This window comes from Oreochromis niloticus, linkage group LG12 (assembly GCF_001858045.2).
Source record: "Oreochromis niloticus isolate F11D_XX linkage group LG12, O_niloticus_UMD_NMBU, whole genome shotgun sequence".
In the NCBI taxonomy this organism is placed as follows: Eukaryota; Metazoa; Chordata; class Actinopteri; order Cichliformes; family Cichlidae; genus Oreochromis; species Oreochromis niloticus.
In genome coordinates, this window is record NC_031977.2 from 32,899,705 (window position 1) to 32,921,433 (window position 21,729).

A 21,729-nucleotide genomic window follows, 5' to 3' on the forward strand; every position below is an offset into this window, starting at 1 on the left:
TACACAACAAAGCACACAAATATAGACTGCCTGAGCATCATGCTGATTGGACACATTCAGTTTTTCCTAAATTTAAGAGTTAATAGAGACCAAGTGTGTGAGAAATTGAAATGTTTCATCTGATTAACTTTAGATTATCTCAGAATATTTTAAGTTATACCTTTCTTTTCCAAGAGTCTAGATTAACCACCAGGCACCTATTGAAACTCAATAAAAGGCTAGATTTTAGGGAAAAATAAACGGTATTTTAAAATATTTTATATGTTATATCAAATATATGATAGACATGTGGGTGCAGACTTACAGTATCTCTCTGATAGAATTGCATTAGCTTTTATGCAGTTTTCGGTGTGTTCATAACTTGAGAAAAACTCAAAACTGAATTATAGATGAAAAACCACTTGCAAAAAATAAGCACATTTCTGACTTAATTTTAATCCAGTTCCATTCTTTCATTTTTCCACTCAAAAGGTCCTTAAAGGATACAAAAGAAAATTCTACAGGAACCAGTACCTGAGGATTTTATCAGAAGGGACCCTGGTTGGTTGTATGCTATAGGATCTTAACCTATATAATTTTAATATATTTAATCATCTTATAATTTCTACAGAATCATGGAGGAATTTAGTGTGCATCTCATTCTGCCAGATTATCCCTTGGGATTAAGTGGAATAGGCGTTGAAAAAGGGGACGTTTTGTCTTTTAAGTGTGTGACAAAGATAATTAAAGAATTAGTGTAATTATTTTAAAAAAGAAACAAGCCCACATTCTCATGTTTTTACATTTTGGAAAGATATAACTACCGAATTTTAAATGTGCACTTTTTAGACTTTTAACAGATTTAATGCTACTCCCTTTTATTTCAATTCTGATTTTTCATTCTAGAGGTTAAAGGTTATGAAATTCTACGGGTTAAAATCTGCATGTTAAAAATTACTTAAGATTCTATTAGAAAATATAAGATTGGTCCCAAAACCAAACAGACTCTTGTATTAAAATGTGAGCAAATACTTGTTTCTTTTGCCCTCCATTGCTGTTTTTTTTCCATCTGACATTTTTGTTCTGTTGACAGCCCAAAAGAAAAATCACGTTTCCTTCTCTCTACGTTTTTCTTCTCTTTATTGTTTAAATTCCAGGGAAATATACAGAATGCAAGAGCATATATGTCAGCCCTGCAGGTTAAAATTTTATATAGGGGAAAAAAAGATTGGTTCCAAGAACCAGATTTTTATGTCAAAATCTTGTTTTGTTTTGTTTTGCTTTTTTTTTAAAAATAAAAAAAAAACGATAATGGGGGATTGCAGCTTTTATGTTGCCTGGTCCTATTTATCTGAGAATGTAAGACTGCTTCCAGAGGCAGAAAAGGACAGAATGTAAGAATGGTGCTTGAATTCTTGAATGTTGTACAGCTGTACTGTACTCTAAAGATAGAGTGACCAGGGCACGAACCCCACAAACTGGACTGCAACTGCTCATTAGACGATCTCTGTTTTTGCAGTAGCGATTGTCGTGCGCATGCGCGGCTTCAGTCTCCGCTCTCTCCCTGCGCTGAGCGCTGACAGGCAGCAGGCTGGCCGGAGACCGTTGGTGCTGCTGCCGTTGTTGTTGTTGCTGCTGCTTCCGCCGCCACCGGCTTCACTCCACGTTGTGAGCTTCCGTCCGGATACAAAGTGACGCCGGAGCGGGACTTGAATTCAGTTAAAGGACAGAAACAACAGCAGCAAAGTGTTTTCGGAGGCTTTGGACTCGCTGACCGGCTGAGCTTTCTTCTCTTCCGTTCTCCTCCCGGTCGTCCGCGGACAGTGGTTTGAGGTAAGTGTCCGCTTTTTGTGACAGTTTTTGGGATGAGCGGTCGGCTGCTGCCCTGCGGGTGCCTGGTGTAACTTCAGACCGGCTTTAGCTCAGCTTCAGGACTCCGTGTTTTGTTTGAACGTGTTTGAACCAACTGCTCGTTCACGAGACGGACAGTTTAACGGGAAGTTTTCCTCGCGTGTGGAGACCCGCGAACCGTCCTGAATGTGGCTTTTAAGAGCAAACAAACTGTCAGCACTCCTCTACAGGGTATAAACCCTCTCCTGCAGGTAGTTCATGTACTACCTGCTAGTAAATGCCAAATGAAGTTTTCGCTGGCGTTCATTTGTGGCTCTGACCAGCGGAGAAAGAGCACCTGTTTGTTGGAGTATTTGAGGAGGACAGGTAGGCCCGCATAGCGCAGATGCACCTGCACCCTGCATGATTTATCACACATTACCCTGCAGGTTTCCACTGAACAGCATCAGTACTTTGCAGCCTTGTTAATGCTGCATGTTTTGTCTGCTGCACTGCCTCATAGTAATGCTGTAAATATCGGGCACTCCATCCGCTAAAGGCTGAAATATGGATCTTTTGGTCAAACAGCCTTAATATTCATGCTACTCTCAGAGGCGTGTCGGGGGGGGGGGCTTTGGTGGTACTGGGCCCTCTTAGAATATAGTGTAACAAACAAACAAACAAAAACCCCACATCAACAGGACAAACTAGGAAGTTTTCAGGTGCGCATTTTCTTTACCACCCACATCAGAGGACAAAACCTTTGCTTTCCATAGAATGTGCTGCCTTGTCAAGAGAACAGGCTGTTACGTACATGTTGTAGCTGTGCAGTGTCACCAGGGGGCAGTGTCAGAAATGTGTGGACCAGGTCTGTGGGCTACTCAAGCTTGTGTTTATGTGGTTGCTGTGTTTTTGTAGCTATTGCTGCGCAGTGCATGACTCTTTCTCAATACTGAAGTACGCAAGTTTGTACTTGTGTACTTTGCTAGTACTTCAGTTCATGCAGGAGTCTGAGCTTCCAGAGGACAGGTGGAATGGCATTGTATTTCATGACATGACATCTCAGCTCAGCCCATCTCATCTCCATGTTTTTACTCCCATCCATCCATCATTTATTCTCTTCCGCGTATCCTTTTTAGGGTCGCGGGGGGGGGGGCGGAGCCTATTCCCCCACCTCGGCTATGTTTTTACTCCCATTCCCCCTTAATTTCACTGATTAATATTTACGATGGAAATTGCCCATGATATGCTTAATTACTAGATTTCTTTGAAGAAGAACAATAAGTATAAAAAAGCCACCAAGGTGAAATAATATAGAAAGATTTAGAAAATAGCTTAATTTAGAAAGATTGCAGTAAACACTTGTTGTTGGCTGTAGCTCAGGAGGTGAAGCAGGTCATCTACTAATCGGATGGTTGGTGGTTTGATCCCTGGCTACTCCAAGTTGGCGTGCCAAATATCCTTGGGTAGGATGCTAACCCAAAGTTGCTTTCTGATGCATCCATTGGAATGTGAATGTGTGTGAATGTTAGATAGAAAGCACTCACTCAGAAAAAGCAAAGAAAAAAGTGTGAATGGGTGAATGAGGCGACTGTTCTTTAGATCTTAAAACAAGACTAGTATGATAGTAGTCAGCACCTCTAGATTTAAAATGTAATTTATATGGCACATGTATGCACACGTTACTGAAATGGGAAATGGACTGGTTCTTATATGGCACTTTTCTACTCAGAGCAACCTCACTGCTTTTAGTCTTCATGATCATCATTAGTTATCCATAGATTCATATGATCTGTTTCATGCTGTTTTTTGAACAAAGACAAACTGTTCAGATGCTAGAATGATTTCATTTTTATTCTAGTAGACTCCCACAACTTACAACAGACAGCTGGCGTTTAGACTAGAGTTGAGTAAATATTAAAAACATAATTTGGTCATTTATGGTTTATCGTTTCATAACTTGACATCTGTCTCCATGAACAGCATAAACATACTGGTCCAGATGTTTCTGCTTCCAGAGAAAAAGCTCATACTTTCCTCCTGGATTAAAATATTTTTAATGTTCGTTTTAATTTGGGATAAGCTGTTACAATAAGTACAGCACATTTCTACATTAGGGAACAAACCAATTTTCTCAGAAACAAGTAAACCACTGAAATAAACCAAACATCAACAGTTAGAAATAATATGAGTGAATTATATCTGGTGTTTAACTTTCATGCGCCAGGACTCAGGTGTTTCCGCCAGGTATAATGAGCCTTGAATGAGTGGTCAACTGACAGCTAGTGGGGCAGCTGGACGTTAGACCAGCAGAAATGGACATCTACAAAAACATCGGAGCACTTTTGCAAGCAGGCAATGTCTTGATGATAAATCAAACAGATATTTGAAGTTTACGCATCTGCATTCATGCCTAAAAACATTTTAAAAGTTTGTTTAATTCATCAAAGACAGCAATATTTTAAATTTTACTTACAGTTTTAGCCGCTGTCCTCCACTATTGCCGCTTTTGAGTTTCAGATGAAATGCATTCTGGGGTACTTGGCTACACCAAGCAGACACAAGTCATGATTAATGTACCCTCAATAGAGTGGGCGGAGCAAGAACACATCTGGGCATTTTCAGCAATTTTGAATTGGAACTGTACCATTTCAGTGTGCCATTTCACGTCATCCATGTATAATTTTTTGGAGTGATTTAAAAGTGGAATATTTCACAATATCATTGCTATCGCAATGCCATGTGTTTACATGTCCAAGTGCACACAACAACAAGACAAGCCCCAGCAAGACTCAGAGCTGGAGGCAAATCTCAGCCTTTGATAAAGATTTAGTACCTTCAGCAAACTCCACCAAAGCACAGTGCTTTGGAAAATATTCAAAAAACCGTTCTGCAGCCCAAAAGTAAACAATATGATGGAAATTACTGATATGGTTACGTGGTGGAAAAGCAGTGATTTAAGCAGCTGGTTACAAAGACTTGAACGAAAATAAAACATCCAAGGTAAAAAACAAAAACAAAAAACATTCTGTTTTATTTTGTGGCAGTATTTTGCAGCGCTTCTCAAGTTATAAAGTTAAATTACTCTAGTTGTTGTTAGTGTTACGGTTATTTTGTAGTTTCCTGGGAAAACATTCCTACTACTACCAGCGGTTTGGTCTATAAAATGACAAAGTGGCCTGTCCAACCCAAGCATCCAGTGTACTATAGTGAGTTTTAAGGTTTGAATAAAATATATGTAGGCAATGTGAAGATACATGGACATAAAATAAATCACCATATTCCTGCTGCCATAAGAGTAAAAGCAACAAAGATCTTTCTCGTCTCAAAGGACTGATAATAATAAGTCAAATAATTTCATCATGGTTGTTGAGAATAAAGGCTCAGAGCTCTGCAGCCTCTGCAGCTGTAATGAGGATGTTCAGGTTACAAGGAGAGACTACACTGGCTGTGTAATCATTGCCATTGCCTTGTGGTCATTTGAACACACCCTGGACCATGTTTGTTTAATGAGGAAAAGATTTGACATGCGGAAAAGAGTTTATGTAGCCATTGTTTTTGAAAGGTCTCAGTTAGGGAACTTTAGTTTGTTTACATTTTATTTAAAACTGATTTAAAAAAATCATTAAAACCACAGGCATTCCTTAGAGAAAATGTCCTCATTTTTTGGAAATCTGATCTGTCATGTTCACATGTAAAATGAGAATTTTTCCTATTCAGACATTAATATTAATATGTACAATGTACCATTCATGCCTTGTAAATAATTCATTGTGTGTGTTAAATTGTGCCAGGCATCTTATAACTGTTTAATTATTAATTGGAGGATTAATTCTTCGTACTATAAATAGCTGCAGCTGTGATTGTTGGTGTGTAAAAATGGTTGACGTGCCCGGCGTTTTTGGCGAACCTTGCCATTAACCTTGCCGAGCGTTTACTAATGTTTCTTTCTTTACATCTGCCAAGGTATTTTTCCCTCCATTACTTTTTCCCCCATTTAGAAGTTTTTGTTCTATTCACAACCTGAAAAACCATCAAAAAACAATACTGTGTGTGTGTGTGTGTGTGTGTGTGTGTGTGTGTGTGTGTGTGTGTGTGTGTGTTCTTGTCTAGCTATCTTTGTGAGGACCGAAATCTGCATTCTACTATACTTGTGAGAACCAGCAGTCACTTCTGAGGACACACAACCCGGTCCTCACATTTTTGAAGGCATTTAGGGAAACCATTATGTCAATGAGGGTCCTCACAAAGATAGCTGAACGTGTGTGTGTGTGTGTGTGTGTGTCAGTTTAAGAGTAAAGCTGGTTCAATTTTGTAAGTGTTTTATAAATGTGCATATTCACTTCTTTGTAAAACATACCAAAACAATCCACGTCCAGCCTACTGGTGTCCATGCAAAATATTCTTGTAACTACATAAACATTTAAGGTCAGTTTTCTCCAGAGATTGATTTTGCCAAATTGACATAGATGACTGATATACTACAGCTGAAGTGCTGAACAAGCAGATGATGCCAGTCGCTAGTTCTTAAAAATTGAGACTCGAGTTCTTTCACTACATGGCTATCTGCTGACTCCAAACACTGGCTCAGTCTAACTGGAAGAGACCTGGGCCATTTGCCAGTGATCATGTCTTAATCACATGTATAATTAGCCTGACAGTTGTTTAGTGCGTGCCCAATTTTAGACAGGATGCTACAAGATCATCATCAAAACAACAGATACAGTATTGGGAGTATCTTTTGAATCTGCGAGGTTCAGTAGAGTTCTCAGACTCTGGCAAACAATGCCAAGCAGCACCAAAGCTTTTGACAAAAGACATTTCACACAAAAAAGAATTGAATAAGGATTTGGATTTACCATGGCAGTAGTTGAAGCTTTGTGACATTCAGGTGTGAAATTCATTTTAGTTAATTGGCTGCATACACGCAATTGGATATCAAGTAGGCTGAGCCGGTCAAACCTTTGGATAATAACACTTATCTTTTTTTGTATGTTCATATTTCATGGGTTACTTGATGTTTTTTGTGTTAGTTACAGAAAAATACTAACTACTAAATACTAACTACTAAATACTAATACTAAAAATACTGTTACTAATACTAATGTTTAGATTCGTATAGGGCTGAATGATAAATAAATTATAGCAGTACTAAAAATGCCCTTTGTTTAAAAAGAGTGTAAAACATTCAAAGTTAACTAAAACTATCAACAGAATGTGAAGATGGCATCTTATGTATTGTGCTGCTTTTATACTGGTTGACGTTGAAATAGGGACCATTGCAAGAGAGGAGAAACTGAAACCTGGGGAACACAACAAGGTGAAGATAAAATGAGAAATCAAGACAAATCCAGTGTGTATTTATATCAGACATCACAACTTCTACCCTTCCCAGAAAGTTAGACAAATTGATTCATTCTATTAAAATGCTTAATGAATGAAACTGCACATTATATTTATATCAGTCTATGTAAACGTTGAAGTTCTAAGCTGAATTTTAATCACATTCAGGGAATTTGTACAGTTTAGCTTTGTGCCCAACTGGTGTTGGCTCAAGGTTCGTGTAGAATTCATGTTATTATTGTAGACAGTTGACATATTTTGTTGGCTAGAAGAGCTGATATTCCATTTATCCAAGGTAGGGACTGGCACTAGGAGACACAAGCTAGTGTCACAGACCCTTAGGCTTGTTCTCTTCCAGGTCTGAAAGAAGGGATCTTTTGATGTAAAGTGAATGTATTAACCACTACACCAGGAAACCATCGCTTAATCAAACTGAGAAAAGTAAAACAAAATAAAATATAAAAACACACCACATTTATATGCTAAAAATGGGTAATTGTAGCCTGTTCCTAGGTGGTTGCTAGGCAACATGATGGCATCATGATATCTGATATAGATACAAACCTTCAGGTTCCTAAGGTGTACCTGGTACAGGTAATCAAACAAACCCACAGACAGAGTTGTGGTCACATAGAGCAGAGCAGCGGGCAACACAGCAGCAAAGAATCATACAGGAATCTTCCAAAACTACGCCTTTAAACCTGAGAGAAATTGTATTTTTACATTAGTGGTGATGGTATTTTTTCGCTTTGTCACCGAACCCTTTTCTTATTTTACATCCACTAAGGAGGTTGACTTGGTTTGGTTTGTCTGGATTTTTCAAAAATATCTGTATGTTACCAAGAACGCTTACAGTTGTGGGTGGGTTATTTTGCCTGAGTTTGGGCTTTGGCCAACTTGGACATTATTAACCTTTAGAGTCATCACCAAGGACTCTTGATTCTTGGTACAATTGTCATCACATCTTCACAAATGCATATCAAATTAAGATAAGAAAAATTCAGAGTTCTTAAGAATTGCCCACACCCACCCAAGAAAATAATCCGAGACTGAAGTCATGCACTGTGTGGAGTGAATTTTTAGCTGTGGGGGAGGCTTTGAGTCTTGGACCGCTCTTATAACAAGTGAATCAGAGTCATTAGAAAGGATTCAGAGGCCAAAAATAAGCCTTTTTACCAGATGTAGAGGTAAGTTAAAAAACCCTCATGCCTAATCTATGTTAAATGATGTTACTGTGTCGCATGTCTGTGCCAGATTGAACCAGCTGATTACGACTTAACACTCACTTGTAATGCTGCTGATGTTTTATATGACAGTTTGAGGCTCAAATGAAAGCAAGTTGGTATGGAATAGCAACAGATCCTCTCCTGCTCAGGTTTTACTGCTTAAAAGGCAACAGGGAAGAGAAATTGGGATCTTCTGGTCCTTACCTCTGTTGTAATGGACAGTCAGCAGCTTAAAACATGGAAATATTAGTGTTTGGGAACAAAGAGGATCTCTGTACCATTACTACTCCCCTGCATTTGCATTCCCTGCATTTGCCTGAACCTGACAAATACACACACACACGTCACAGGTTCAGGTTTCAGATGGGGGGGGGTTGTACTCGGTCAGCAGAGCACTGCTCGAAGCAACTGGCTTCTCCAATCCCAAGGAAGGTAAATAGAAACGGTAACCAGAGCCTAACCTTGGAGCTCAGCCTCCTTGGGATGGGGTGCAGCTAAAAGTGTTGACGAGGATGCAACACTGCTCTTGTAAATGAGGATCAAGTGTGTGTGTGACATTTTGATTTCAATTAGAGTTGTCCTGTGCTGTATGTAAGGAATACACAAACAGTGAATACTAAGAGTTGGTTTGAAGCTGTGGTGCTGAGGTTGACTTCAGATCAGCACAAACTCATTGTGTCTGACATAAAAAACAAAAAACAAAACAAAACCATGCAGTGTTTATTTTTCCACCATAAGTATCATGAGCTTTAAATTGTTTTTCCTTGATACTTTTATTAACTGAGAAGTTAACAGATTAAGACGCGACAAGTTAGTAACTGTTTCCAGTGACTTCCTAGTTCTTATGTCAATCAAAAGAAGATGCAGCTGTTATTTGTGAAAAGGATTATCTATGGGTTATGAATGGGGATCAGCTGATTATTAGGGCTAATATTGAGCATTTTATTGATTATTGGTATTGGTCTTTTTTAGTTAGGGCAATTCTGATAAAATAAGTCCATTTAAAAATATGCATAGCTTCAGTAAATGGAAGAGGGCCATGTGATGCTCTGAGGCTGTCCCTTCTGCTGCTTCTGTTTGTTTTGTGTTTTATTTAAAATGGGACGGCGTGCATTATTTAATATGAACGCGTAAGTCCATCATATAAAAGTGACAGGTTCAGTCATAGAGGCTTATTTTCATCTGTTAGCAGGAAACGTGAATTCTCTGCTGCTCACTTCATGCTTGCAATCAAAATGGCTGAGGCTCTAATGTGCCTCATGGGCTATCATGCCTAATACTCGCAGAAAGGTGTTTTTATTACAGTCAGATTGAACTGTATCTATTGTCTGCAGACATTATATTATAATCATAATGGAAATAATTGAGATTGTTAAGGACAAAATACAGGTAAAAGTTAAAAATGCACGCCCTCCTTTTTTACAAAGTCATCCAGTGGACGGGATTGGACCTTTTTGGTGGACTGCATGCTGGACATCCCAGCTGTGCAGCTGTCTAAAATCACTTCACTGTCTTTTCCCAACGTGTCGGTTGTGACATTAGCTCTGGAGCACCATCACATGGTATGTTTTTTGTTTTTTTAGCTATCCCCAGCTGTTGTGGGTCACTTCAGGTTCTGCAGTACATGCAGGGGATGGCACTGATGCTGTCCTTTTGATTTGCCCTCCCTGCAGTAGCACACAGTGTCTTTATAGCAGAGCTGCCTGCACTAAGTGAATATCTCAGGATGTTTTATATTCCCTGTTGATCTTCCATTTTCATGAATAACATATACTGAGCTTGTCTTTATTTATTTTATTTTTTTAGCATGGAAAGGCTTTGAAAACACATTTAGAAGATCGCGGGAAGCTAAAGCTCTCCATGGAAACCAGCCTCATGAAAGTATTTGCTGTTAGGAGATCTCAACCCAGACAGACTTGCCACACTTATTTAATAACTACATGCATGAATGACAAATGGTGGAATAACTTGCTAAATAATGTGGTGCTTAGGCCAAAACCACTATTAAGTATTCACTGGGAACTGTTGTATAATGACTAGCTAGCTTCAAGGTAGCATTGTTTTACTAATTCTACTAACTTTTTTAAGGCTGTAGTCGTTTATTGCTTTGATTGTTTCTCCCCTTTGTACGACAGAGTATATATCACCGCTCACACATTTTACTGCGCTGCCTTTTAACGTGTTTGTTTTCTATTTTTATTGTTTAAAGGTGGTAGCAAACAGCTTCTAGATGCTTTACTGCCACCTTTTCGCCACCTAACCTCCCCCAAGGCAGTTCACTCTCTGAGCAGTATTTACTTTTGAGGAAAAAGTATTGTATTTTATATATACTCATTTTGTTTTCGTTGTTCTTTTGAAACTTTCTTTAAGACGTTTGTAGTGCAGTAAAAATCAGGTTATAGATTAATTATAGATGTTTATTTTGATTACACAAACATCATTTAGGGGTACGTTATTAATATTTCATTTGTAAATAACTGGACATGAATAACTTGAGCTTATTATTTAATATTGTACTACACTATATTTCTAACTAACTAGGCAGCTCATTCTCTTTCTCTTGACAGTAATGTTTTTAAAGATAAGAAATGTGTTTTGGGGTCAACTCGAAAAGCAGATACAAAATGTCGAAATGAGATCAGAGGTTAAATGTGACATAATATTTGGATGCTAACTGTATGACATTTAGATTTCCCATATACCTGGGTCACCGTTTGTAAAAAATACACAAAGAAAATCTAGCAGTGAAGGTCATACTTTGCTTTCATCTTGTGGGAATCTCACTTGTCACTGGTCCATATCAATAGTGAAATATCTCTGCATCTCTTTAAGCTACAAGCTTCCCGTTTTTGTTGAAGAGTGCAGGTCAAACTGGGGGATTGATCATTTTAACCTGAAAAATATGTTCATAAATTGACTGTGCATTATTGAGATGAGATTATACATTTTTCCACCAATAATGGTGACATTTAAAACTCGCAGTCAAACAGTAAATTTAGAGTTTATCACAGAAAAAGACTGTATTTTATGACAATAAATAGCGGCAATAACAAGTTCCTCTTACTTTCTTCTCCAGTGGGGGAACTTTAACTCCACTGTGGGACTACAGGGTGGTAGTCCTTGTTCTGCTCTGTAGCCTCAGTGAGCTGGAGAGTTACAGAGTAGAAGAAGAATTGGCATCGCCAGCCACCATCAAGAGTTGATCTAACTCAGCTGAAAGACCACAACATCGTCGAATATCTGTCAGTATTCTGGACCATAAGTCCATGACTCAAAGGAATCTAAAATATAAGATGCATCTGTGATGCTGCAGTTCAATAAACATCTAATAAGGGAAACATAATCAAAAGTCAAACATAAATAATGGAGATGGGAGCAATAAGATTTGATGTTCTTTAATAATGCATTATTACAGTGGAGGCCACAGATTCAGCCTGTTCTTAGAGACGGATAACTCAATATTTGGGTAGTATGGCTTCTGTAATTCAAACTGGGTTTTTTTCTTTTTTTATCCTGATATTTGTAAATTTGTCAGATCAGCACAAACCCATTTGTCCTTTTAAAGCACAGCCAATGACTGAGATTAAGATTAGAACTTCACTTTCTTTATTTCTTATGACAGAGAAGTTGTGCAATGCTGAACACATGTAATCACATAAATTATGAATTGAAACTAACATTTAATGACAATTACATCAGCATATTGTTCTCTCGACCTGCTGCCAGCATTGATCTTCAGACTCCGGTCTGCTCTCGTGTATTGGCTGGTCTGCAGAAGCTTCTTGTTCTCTGTAACTGAACAGAGCTGTTGAGGTAAAACTGAAACCTGAGTAGAGACTTTGCTACCACCATCAGCTCCATCTTCTCTTATTTCAGCTCGTCCTTCGCCCTCATTTCACCAAGCTAGAGAGCCCAGCTCATCCTGCATTACAAACCTCAGAAAGTAACCTTGCTTTAGAGCCCTGATGATGACAGAATCCAGTTGGAGCCGGCGTCTCTTTGGCTTTGCTAGGGTGAAATGAATATCTCATCATCTGAGACAGTTTTTTTTTAAACTTTTTTCCAGAGTCCCTGAGGACATCTCTTCTCCCGAGCTGTTTGATGTGCTCTGAAAACAGAAACCCTGCAGCACTCTGGATGTTTGAATTGTGGTAGCTGCCAGTCAGTTTATTTCTGCCACCACCAGAACTTGTTTACCAAACCCTGCATGGACTTTCATCACAGCCCTGTTAGCTTACATTTACACTCAATTCCTCAATGACATGCTTTAAAAGCCAGACCTCTCCCCTTGAAGTATTTCTTTATTTGCTATTTAACTATTTAATGTGTGTTGTGATTGTGATTGTGACGATGAACTTGTGTGGTGCTATTCAGTAGCTCACTGTTACTAAACTATGTCTGGTTACTAATTTTATTTCTACTTTGCATGAGTGGCCAGTTTTCAAGTGGACAACTCTCTTACTCTTATTTTGAAAGTTCCACTAACCAGCTAGCCCAAGCAGTACATCTCTGGAGTTGGAACAATTGGTGATGGGCTATTTAACTGCTGGCTGGTATTTTGGCCTGAATTAAAGTTAATATTTAACAGTTTAACTTTTTTAAAATAGTGACTCTATGTCATAGCCTCTGAATAGCAATAAATTAATGGATGGATGGACACTACCACCTGTGGAAAACCATTAAACGTGGAGCAGTAAAAGGTTGTGCAGCAGTAATGAAAATCAATGTTCCACCAAAAGTGGTGAAAAAGAAAAGATGGGCAGTTAAAAAAAAGGTGAGGAAGGGCTGAACATATCAGATCTTTTAAAAAGGAAAAGAAAAAAGAAGGGCACTGGGAGATGATGCAACCAGATGTGCAAACTGACATGTTTTCAAGAGCACAAAGCAACTGGAAGCTGTAGATAAAGAGTGAAATGTTGAAGAGTTCAGACTTTTAAGTATAATACTTGTCAATCTTTTACAGAGAAATGTGTATATGACATTTGTATGTGGCCAAATATCACAAATCTCTTTAATTTTTTCAAAGATGACTTGCCTGTGAGAAATACAAAAATTCATTGTATCCATTGTCTTTTTATAGTGACAAAAACCCAAAGTCTTCCACCAATATTGACCTATAAATTAGCAAAGATGATCTTAGCAATTAGTCCTCTCTTTTTTCCTGGCTCAGTGGCCAAGTTTCTGCCACAGAGGTAGCAAGTACTTCTGAAGGAAAGATGATGTACTCTGGCCAGAGACGCTCCCTCTGCACCAACTTGGACTCCAGCTGCTGACAGTACTGCTTGAGCTTATTAGTTCATGTACCAGATGATTATGTTGTTTAGCTTTTTATTGGTCATGAAGTATTTTGCTAATACAATGATTGCAGGAGAAGAAACATATGAACAAGATTGTTTGAGAGTTCACTTAGAAAAGCAAATGTACCGGTTTTCACTGGATCTGTGCCTGTGTGTGTGTACACATCAGATATTTCCTGACTCAAAATGCAGTTTAAGAGAGGCTATTGTGCTTGTTACCATGATTAGTCTATAGTTGGTGCAAAGAGTCCGTGCCACCTGAGTTGAAGAAGTCTTTGCATTTTCCTGGTATTTCTGCTCATTTGATGATTTATTTTTATCACCTTGATCCACAGATAATGAAATATTGTTATTGCCACTCTAGTGATTTGAATTTGGGAGAAGTCCAGAATCTCTTTGGGGAAGGGTGACAAACTTTTTTTGTATAATAAGCGCTGTCACAAATACAATGTAAATCTGTGAGGACAAACTGTTCTTCATAGTCTGATTGTCCTAACATCACCCTGTAAGACTGCCAATACCTGATATGATTGCTGTGAAGATGGGTGGGCGAGGTGAGCATCATTTTAAATCTCCTGTTTCTGCTGGAAATAAAACAGTGCAGTCTGAGATGAGAGAGCCAAAACAATAGTACTCAGAATAACTGCAGGGTTACTAATAAATCTGTCACTTAATCACTTGAAGCATCTCCTGTCACATTTATTTGGGTTTTCTAATGTAATTTCTAATGTAAAAATATTGATTAATTGATCTTTAAGAGTCAGCAACAGATGAACCAGTCTCACTTCATGAGTTTGTGTTCTCCCTTAGTGCTGTCTAATTTATAAATGAAGAAGCATTAGTAAACTTACAAATTTTTTAATCTCTATATGCTGAACTTGCACAGACATGAAGGTATACTGTATTACATTTTGGCACTGGCGCAGCTTCCTGATCAGCTGTCAGGCTCAAATTCAGTTGTGATGTGTTTACAGGCTGCTGGAAATAATGCATTGATTATTATGATTATAATGGTCAAAGGTATTCACAGTAACATGTAGGGGGTCAGTGGTGAATGCTGGGTTGCCAGTCACAATCAAAGTCTGACATATATTTTATAATAACCAATCAACCCTGCAAGGAACTAGGATTTGTACCAGTCCTAACAAGCTGTACGCATGCCAGTGCATTACCTGCACTAACCAGGCTGTGTTCTCCAGTTCTTCCACACAAACTCCAGTTACTGTGCTGAATCAGGGGTGATGGAAGCCTCCCAGGGATACAGGACTAGGATGGAGGATACTTGGTTTCCAGATTTGGCAAGAACAATGTTCGCCTTCACAGTAAAAGCTGTGCCTTACCCCTGAAACTAGCATGTTTCAACGAAATGCTTTTACTCTGAAAAGGAAATTTCCGTTTCTGGTTTGCGTCATTCTCTTCACACTTTAGCTACCCCTTAGCGAGTAACTGGTTTAGTTGGATACTCATGTGTTCCTAGCGACCAGTGGTTGCCAGGCAGTTGCCAATGAGTCTCTAGACCATTTGAAAGAGATGGACTTTCAAATGGAAGGAGCATGACCCACTGCTTGTTTGAGGTTTGCTGGAAAAAGGCACACATAGAAGCAGGGTACTTTGCACACAGCATGAAAGGATGATCTTCACTTTCTCCTCTGTGCATTCACGTTCATCCAGCTTCCTGTAGATGTAGGACAGAGGACAGAGCTTATACACTGGATAAGCATAAAATGGATTTCAGGGTGGCACTGGCACATTGAGCTGAAACTGGCCCTTTTATTCATCATCAAGACATCAGCCAATGATCCCTAAACACAGCATGACGACCAAAGAAATATGCGGTGACTTTATTTCTGTAGATACCTTTTGTCATCATTCAATCAGTCAGCAGGAAATACTATCAATTATCTGTTGACTAGACTGTTGGTGTCTGTTTTTCCTAATATAATTCAAGTTGGTAGCTATGACACCCATTTAGGACAATTGAACTGAAAATAATGTTAAATTGAAGTGTAATTACAAACTTTACAGTTTTCTTTGGAGTGAATGTGACATGTTTGACTGCATATCATTTGGCTGTCCAGTAAACGATGTGAGTGACAAAGATAACTGGAAAACTTTCTGGGAAAATCTGGGCTGATTAAGAGAGACGTGCACCTCACTGCAGATGATGCAGCTCTCATATCTAGAAACATGGCTGAGTTTCTATTCTGTTAAAGGAAAGAAAAAGGAAATGTCACTAGTGTGATGTCAGCGGACTGTTTTTTCTTAGTGGTCCACTCAGACTCTCAAATATGCTGTCTGTATTTTTGGCTCGTAAATATCTGAAGTAGACTCAGATGGTTTGGATGAAATTAAATTTTTTATCACCACAAATGTAATTAATGCTATTGATATCTAGTTTTTTGGCTCTGATCCCAACCCAAGTTCAGTAATAGAGCAGACAATATTGAATTGACTGGAGTCCAGTGTTTACCACAGAATGCTTTCTACTTGTGGTGATAGCAGGGGTGCATACACGTGGATGAGAGTGCGCATGAAAGATGGCGAATGCTGTTCGCATCCTAAATGACTTATCTGTTTAATAAGTGATGACCTAATGATCCTATTTCTCGGTCCTTAAGCCTAGCACATTGGATGAGCTCTCATCCTCATAATGAATATTTTCACCTAACAAAGCCACGCCAGGTGGCTGAGTTTGTTAGCTGCGTAAATCCATACTTTTTCGACAGTCTTTATTGTTATCATGGCTTCTCAGGGTGTTACCTGTTTTTGTGAAAACATGGTTTTGACACGGTTTAATGTGTATTCTGCTCTGCTCCTTTGTTGGGTTTTAAATAACCAGAATATCTCCACACTTTCAAATTATGTCAAAAGGCGACAGTGTCCTTGTCTTGTGAGACTTGGGCTGTGTGTGTTGGGGTGCTAGCGCTGTTGCTTTAGTTTTCATTTTGTCTTTTTTTTTTTTCTTCCTACGTAGAATCCTAACATACTGGTGTGTAGCAGTCCACACATTAGCACATGTGATGCTGCTGGCTATGCTCTGTGCATCAACCTAACCTGACATTGCTGTAACTCTGTTGCAGCCACATGATTGGTTCTGTGGGGTGCTATTACCATTGTCACTGGCCTTTCATGTTGTCTGTGAAAGTATGGATCTCTGTCAACTTTATATTGATGTTTTATATTGCTATAGAGGAACTTTTTTTCACGATAATTATTTGAATGTTTTTATTGTCCAGCTGTACTTTGCTGTGCTAATATATTTATATTAGCATGCCTATAAGTCTTTTTGCTAGCCTAATTAAGCTCGACTTTACTAACCCTCCAGACATTGCTGGTATTTAGTTTTCCATCTTTCTACACATCCAAAGTTATAGACCTGCTCCTTTTTATTTATTTATTTATTCTTTAATGGAAGCTTTAGAAACCAGATAACTACCCCAGACTCTGTTAATGTTTGTAAATCATTTTTTTTCATGTCTATGTTGACATTAGATTTTATTATAACTGTTGGGAGAACAGTTACATGAGCTGAAAGAGTTAGCTCTCGGTGGTCTCTCAGTGTCTGTTTGCTTTTGGGAACTGGATCATTTGAATCTGAAATGAATAATAATGTCAGACTTAACAAGTGGATAAAGTAAGAGTCTCTACTTTTTGGAAGCATGCTGTCTTTTCTTCTAGCTGACAAATAGTCATTATTCTGCTCTGCAGCCCTGGTGAGCTGTAGGTTCTGTTTAGAGCGACCATGTTGCTCACAGTGGGTTTTGTAGAAGAGCTACCATCTCAAGCTGTGATCCACAATAGTGGAGCTGAAATCCATCAGGCCACAAGAGATGCAACTTTCTGAAGAAGTAGTTTAATGATATCAAGGACCACCGCGGTAGGGGTCTGCAGCTATTAGGAAAATCTGAAACTCTGATGTGAAATTTAGTATTTTGCTTAGTATGGCCTGAGTTTGTTATAAAGAACCAGATCAAACTAATGAAGGAATGTAAATATTTGGTGATCAGATTAAAACCTGACAATTGAAACAACAAAACTGTCCAAATAACTTATTTGCAGGGGTTTTTTCTGTGTGGCTTAATATAACCACTTCAGTGCTTACATCTCGAGGTAAGGGCTGTCTCAGGGTTTATACTATAAGATTGCTTCGACTGTCAGGCTGATGAGAGCTTACATTTCAGCTCTTTGGTAACCCTGAGTGAGATCTCTCATCTTTTGCTAGCATCATAGAGTTGTTTTTACTCAAGTCAGACTTTTAGAATTACTCGCTGCTGATCAGCTCATTAAACCAGGTTTAAACTGGAACAAAATAAAAACACTTATTGGTGTATATGAAGTTAAAGCTGAGGTCATCTGATGCTGTTAGGATGGGTGATTTTTTTTTTTTTTTTTTTTTTTTTTTTTTCCCCCTCCCTCTCATTTCTTCGCCTCTTTTATTTCACACAGCAGGAAAGCTGTGAAGAGGTATGTGAGCTGTGAGTGTGATGAGGTGGAGTCAAGAGGCACACTAATGAAAGCCATTAGTGGACTGAACTACTTCAGAGGAGACTCTCCCACAGCTTCACCTGAGCGCGATCCAGTACGGGTATTGCGTCACGGCCCTCAAAAGCTGCCAGGGCTCAAGCTTTCATCTTCACCGTTGAGAACATAAAAGCTCAACTTTCTTTGTGTTTTTCATGGTGTATTTAGGGCCTGACAGTGAGTAGGTATGGCTCAGGACTGTTTCAGGCTGTTCTGAAAGTACAGCTGCAGCAAGCTGGTTGAATCTCAAAATGCTCTTTATATGTGAAAAATCACTTTAAAGTAGAGCTGGGCGATATAAGATTTTTTCATATCACGATATGTTTTTTTCATTTCAGGCGATAATGATATATATCACGATATAAGCCAAATAACTATATTTGTAAGATTTAAATGTGCCGTTGCTCACAAGTAAAATGTGAAATAATCAGCTTGTTTTAATTAAAATATTTATTTCCCATAATAAGTTCAACAGGGCAGATGTACTTAAGGAACATGAGACTTCAGTTTCAGATAAATAAAGGCAAATATTGCAAACTACACAAAAGGCAGCCGCTAAAGCGTTTAAGTTTCAAAATAAAACAAACAAAACAGACCACTAAATTGTCAATTCCACTTAGAAAGAAAATATTAATTCTAAAAACAAATCTTAGGTCGTTTTACAGAAGAACAGACAAAATTGACTAACTTTTGTCAATATCAAATAAACTGAGAACTGAAAGGAAATTCTCAATCTCTCCTTGTTGTATAGCTTAGCTTTTCAAACAGTTTTAACAGTTACTTTAGTCTGACAAAAGCCAAATGACGAATTAGCGCTTTCAGTCAGAGATTGAGCATGCACCGCTTTATTGTATTTCCAGACTTGCTTTCGGCACAATTTACAGTGCGCGCTACTCTGTTTTTTGTCAGACTTGAAATAGCCGAAATACCTTCACACTACGGAACTTCTGTGGCCCTTCTGTTTGACAATCTCTCCGGCATTGGAACCATCATCTGTTTTTTCTTCAGTAACCTTCGCTCACGCTCTCGGTTGATTTTTCACTAGTCGGCAAACTCATTTCCTTCATTACCCGGGCTGCACGGCTGCAAAAACAAATACACATGTGCGCCTTGGCACTTGTGCTGTACGTAACAAGTCACGTGACGTGACGCTGCGGCTGTGATTGGTTCGGCTCTGCGCTACTTAATTTGGATTGGCTCTTCTTTTCTCTTTTTTTTTTAAGAGGACAAGAGAGATGAGGCCTATCGCAATAGTTTAATTTTTCTATCGAGAAAAAGTTATTTCGCAATACATATCGTTATCATTTTATCGCCCAGCTCTACTTTAAAGTGAGTGGACCTATGCTAATTTCCAGTTACAAGTGTTTATTCTTAGACTCCACTACAGTGGCTTTGCATGATTCACAGTTATGATTCATTCATGTTCTGCTTGGCTTTGGTACAGCTCCTTTATTAAAATAAATAAATAAATAAATCCTGTCCTAGCTCTTAAATGTAAAAAAGAAAAAAGAAAAAAAAAAGCTGGTACTTGAGTCCGTTGTTGTTGTTGTTTACATTTATAATAATAAGAACAGGAAAAAAGTTTTCCAAAGGTACAAAAAATTGTATACAATAAAACAATCTTTTCTTTTTTTTTTTTTTTTACTTTTAAGTTCATCTTACAAGACTAACTGCTGGTTTCATGCTGTCAGTGTTGGAAGTCTGTGTGTGCAGGGCCACAGATGGCAATGGACTCTTGTACCTCAGGAGAGCAGCAAGACCAGCAAAATGTAAAGCTTATTGTCTCTCTTTTTAGTCCTTTGGATCATTTGGAAGAAGAACAGCTACTGCACTGCTGTCTCTAATGGCAGATCTTAATAAACTAAACTAGTCATCTTGGCTAAGGCTGAACTAAACTGTATATGAGTTTGGGCTTTGAAATCAACGTTACAGTTTCCATGTCTTCAAATTTAGTAGGATTTGTGCGTGACCTCAATTTTACCATAAGATGGTAAATGCAGCGGACTGTGCTGATGCTTGTGAAGTCATAACCTCAACTGAACTCACCACTTTCCTGCTCTACAGGTCTTTCTGTTTGTTTGAACTGAGTTTGTTAGGGCTCCTCTTCTTCCTCGCATGTGTATGGCACCATTTTGAAATGCTTTGTTCCTGTAATAGGATCAACCAATCATCTGTCATTTGCATGTGACTGCGTATAGATCCACAACTGACTATAAAGGTAGGGAAAAATGCACCGCTATAAAGGAAAGAGTTGTATTGATTTATTTAACAAGAAAAAAAATACAGGAATAATGTTACCCTCATTATTTTGTTTTAAATGGCCTGCATTTAATTGTTATTGTACACTATTGTGGCTCTATAGTGTAGTGGTGTACAGTACGTGTTTGCCTAACAAGCAAAAGCTCTCTGATTTTGATGAGACACCTTTGTGGCTGCATCATTAAGGGCATCCGGTGTAAAAGTCTGCCAAACCAAACATGCGGCACAACCCACTGTGACAGCCACCTGTGAAACAGGGAGCGGCCCAAAGTAGCTTTTTCATTTTGTTTTGATAGTCAATAAAAGTTAAAATCATAATTAAAATGTAAAATTCATAAGCAGCCCTATCTCAGTCATGAAAAACAGTTTTTCTTGGTGTTTGCTTTCATTTTCACATTCTGTTTAGGGAGCAAAGGTGGTCCACACTGCTAGGTTTAGATACCCAATGTACTGTGCTGTGGAAAGAGATTAAACTTTAGGCTAAAATACATTATAGGAACATCTTACAAAGCTTAACACAACATTGATAACATTGGAACTTTTACTTGTGCGTCTTCATACGACCGCAACATCACCACCTCTTAAAGGCAACAGGCTACTGAGGCACCTAGAAGGTACAGATACTCGTATGAGCTGAGGTTGGCCTTTCATTGAACTGAACTTTCTGTGAACACCGAGATCAGGTGCTGAAACCTCCGGAGATAATATTTAAAGAGCAACTCTGATGGTTTATGTGTTATGGTAAAGTCAAAGTAGAGAGACCGCTCAGGCCCCCGTTGCCTTTGGTGGGCACTTTGGTGTGATTTGCTCTGTTGTGTGAAAGATTAAAGGATTCAAGGTAAAATCTAATGATGCTGTTGTACCTTGGATTTGGAAGCAGCATAAAAATGCATGTTTTTGTATTTGTTTCAAAGCAGTATTTCTACATATACTATCTCTTTTATGAAATAAACCAACAATTTTCACTATTTGTGTTACATGCGGTTTGAATTGAATTAAAATCCTTAAATTTCATGGCCACTTCATCAGTATTTTATTTTGATGCCAAATCTTTGCAAGGTTGCATAAAAGAGCTCATGTTGGGAAATGGATTTTTAAAAAATAAAACATTATAATATCGGGACAAAAACAGTCCCTAAATCCCTGCATAGACTGCCCCGAACTTTGAAAGTGGATTTCAGAGTGCGGCTCACAGCTTTATTTGATTCCTCAGGTGTAGTGGCAGCAGGTCTGCTGGAGCGCCGCGAGGTGAAAAGTCTGGCGGTGAGATAACT

At 38.5% G+C, this 21,729-nt stretch overlaps 1 protein-coding gene across 2 annotated transcripts in view; it reads left to right on the forward strand.

Moving 5' to 3' along the window:
- The first annotated feature begins 1,486 nt into the window (after window positions 1-1,486).
- The window catches only part of LOC100691531 (spermatid perinuclear RNA-binding protein), a 101,839-nt gene continuing 81,596 nt past the window's right edge, over window positions 1,487-21,729 (forward strand). The window contains exon 1 of one of the 2 annotated variants that reach the window (XM_025896991.1): window positions 1,487-1,812. The gene's annotated coding sequence lies outside the window, so the exon portion shown is untranslated. The remainder of the gene's footprint in view (window positions 1,813-21,729) is intronic. The other variant, XM_005451485.4, reaches the window with a different exon arrangement.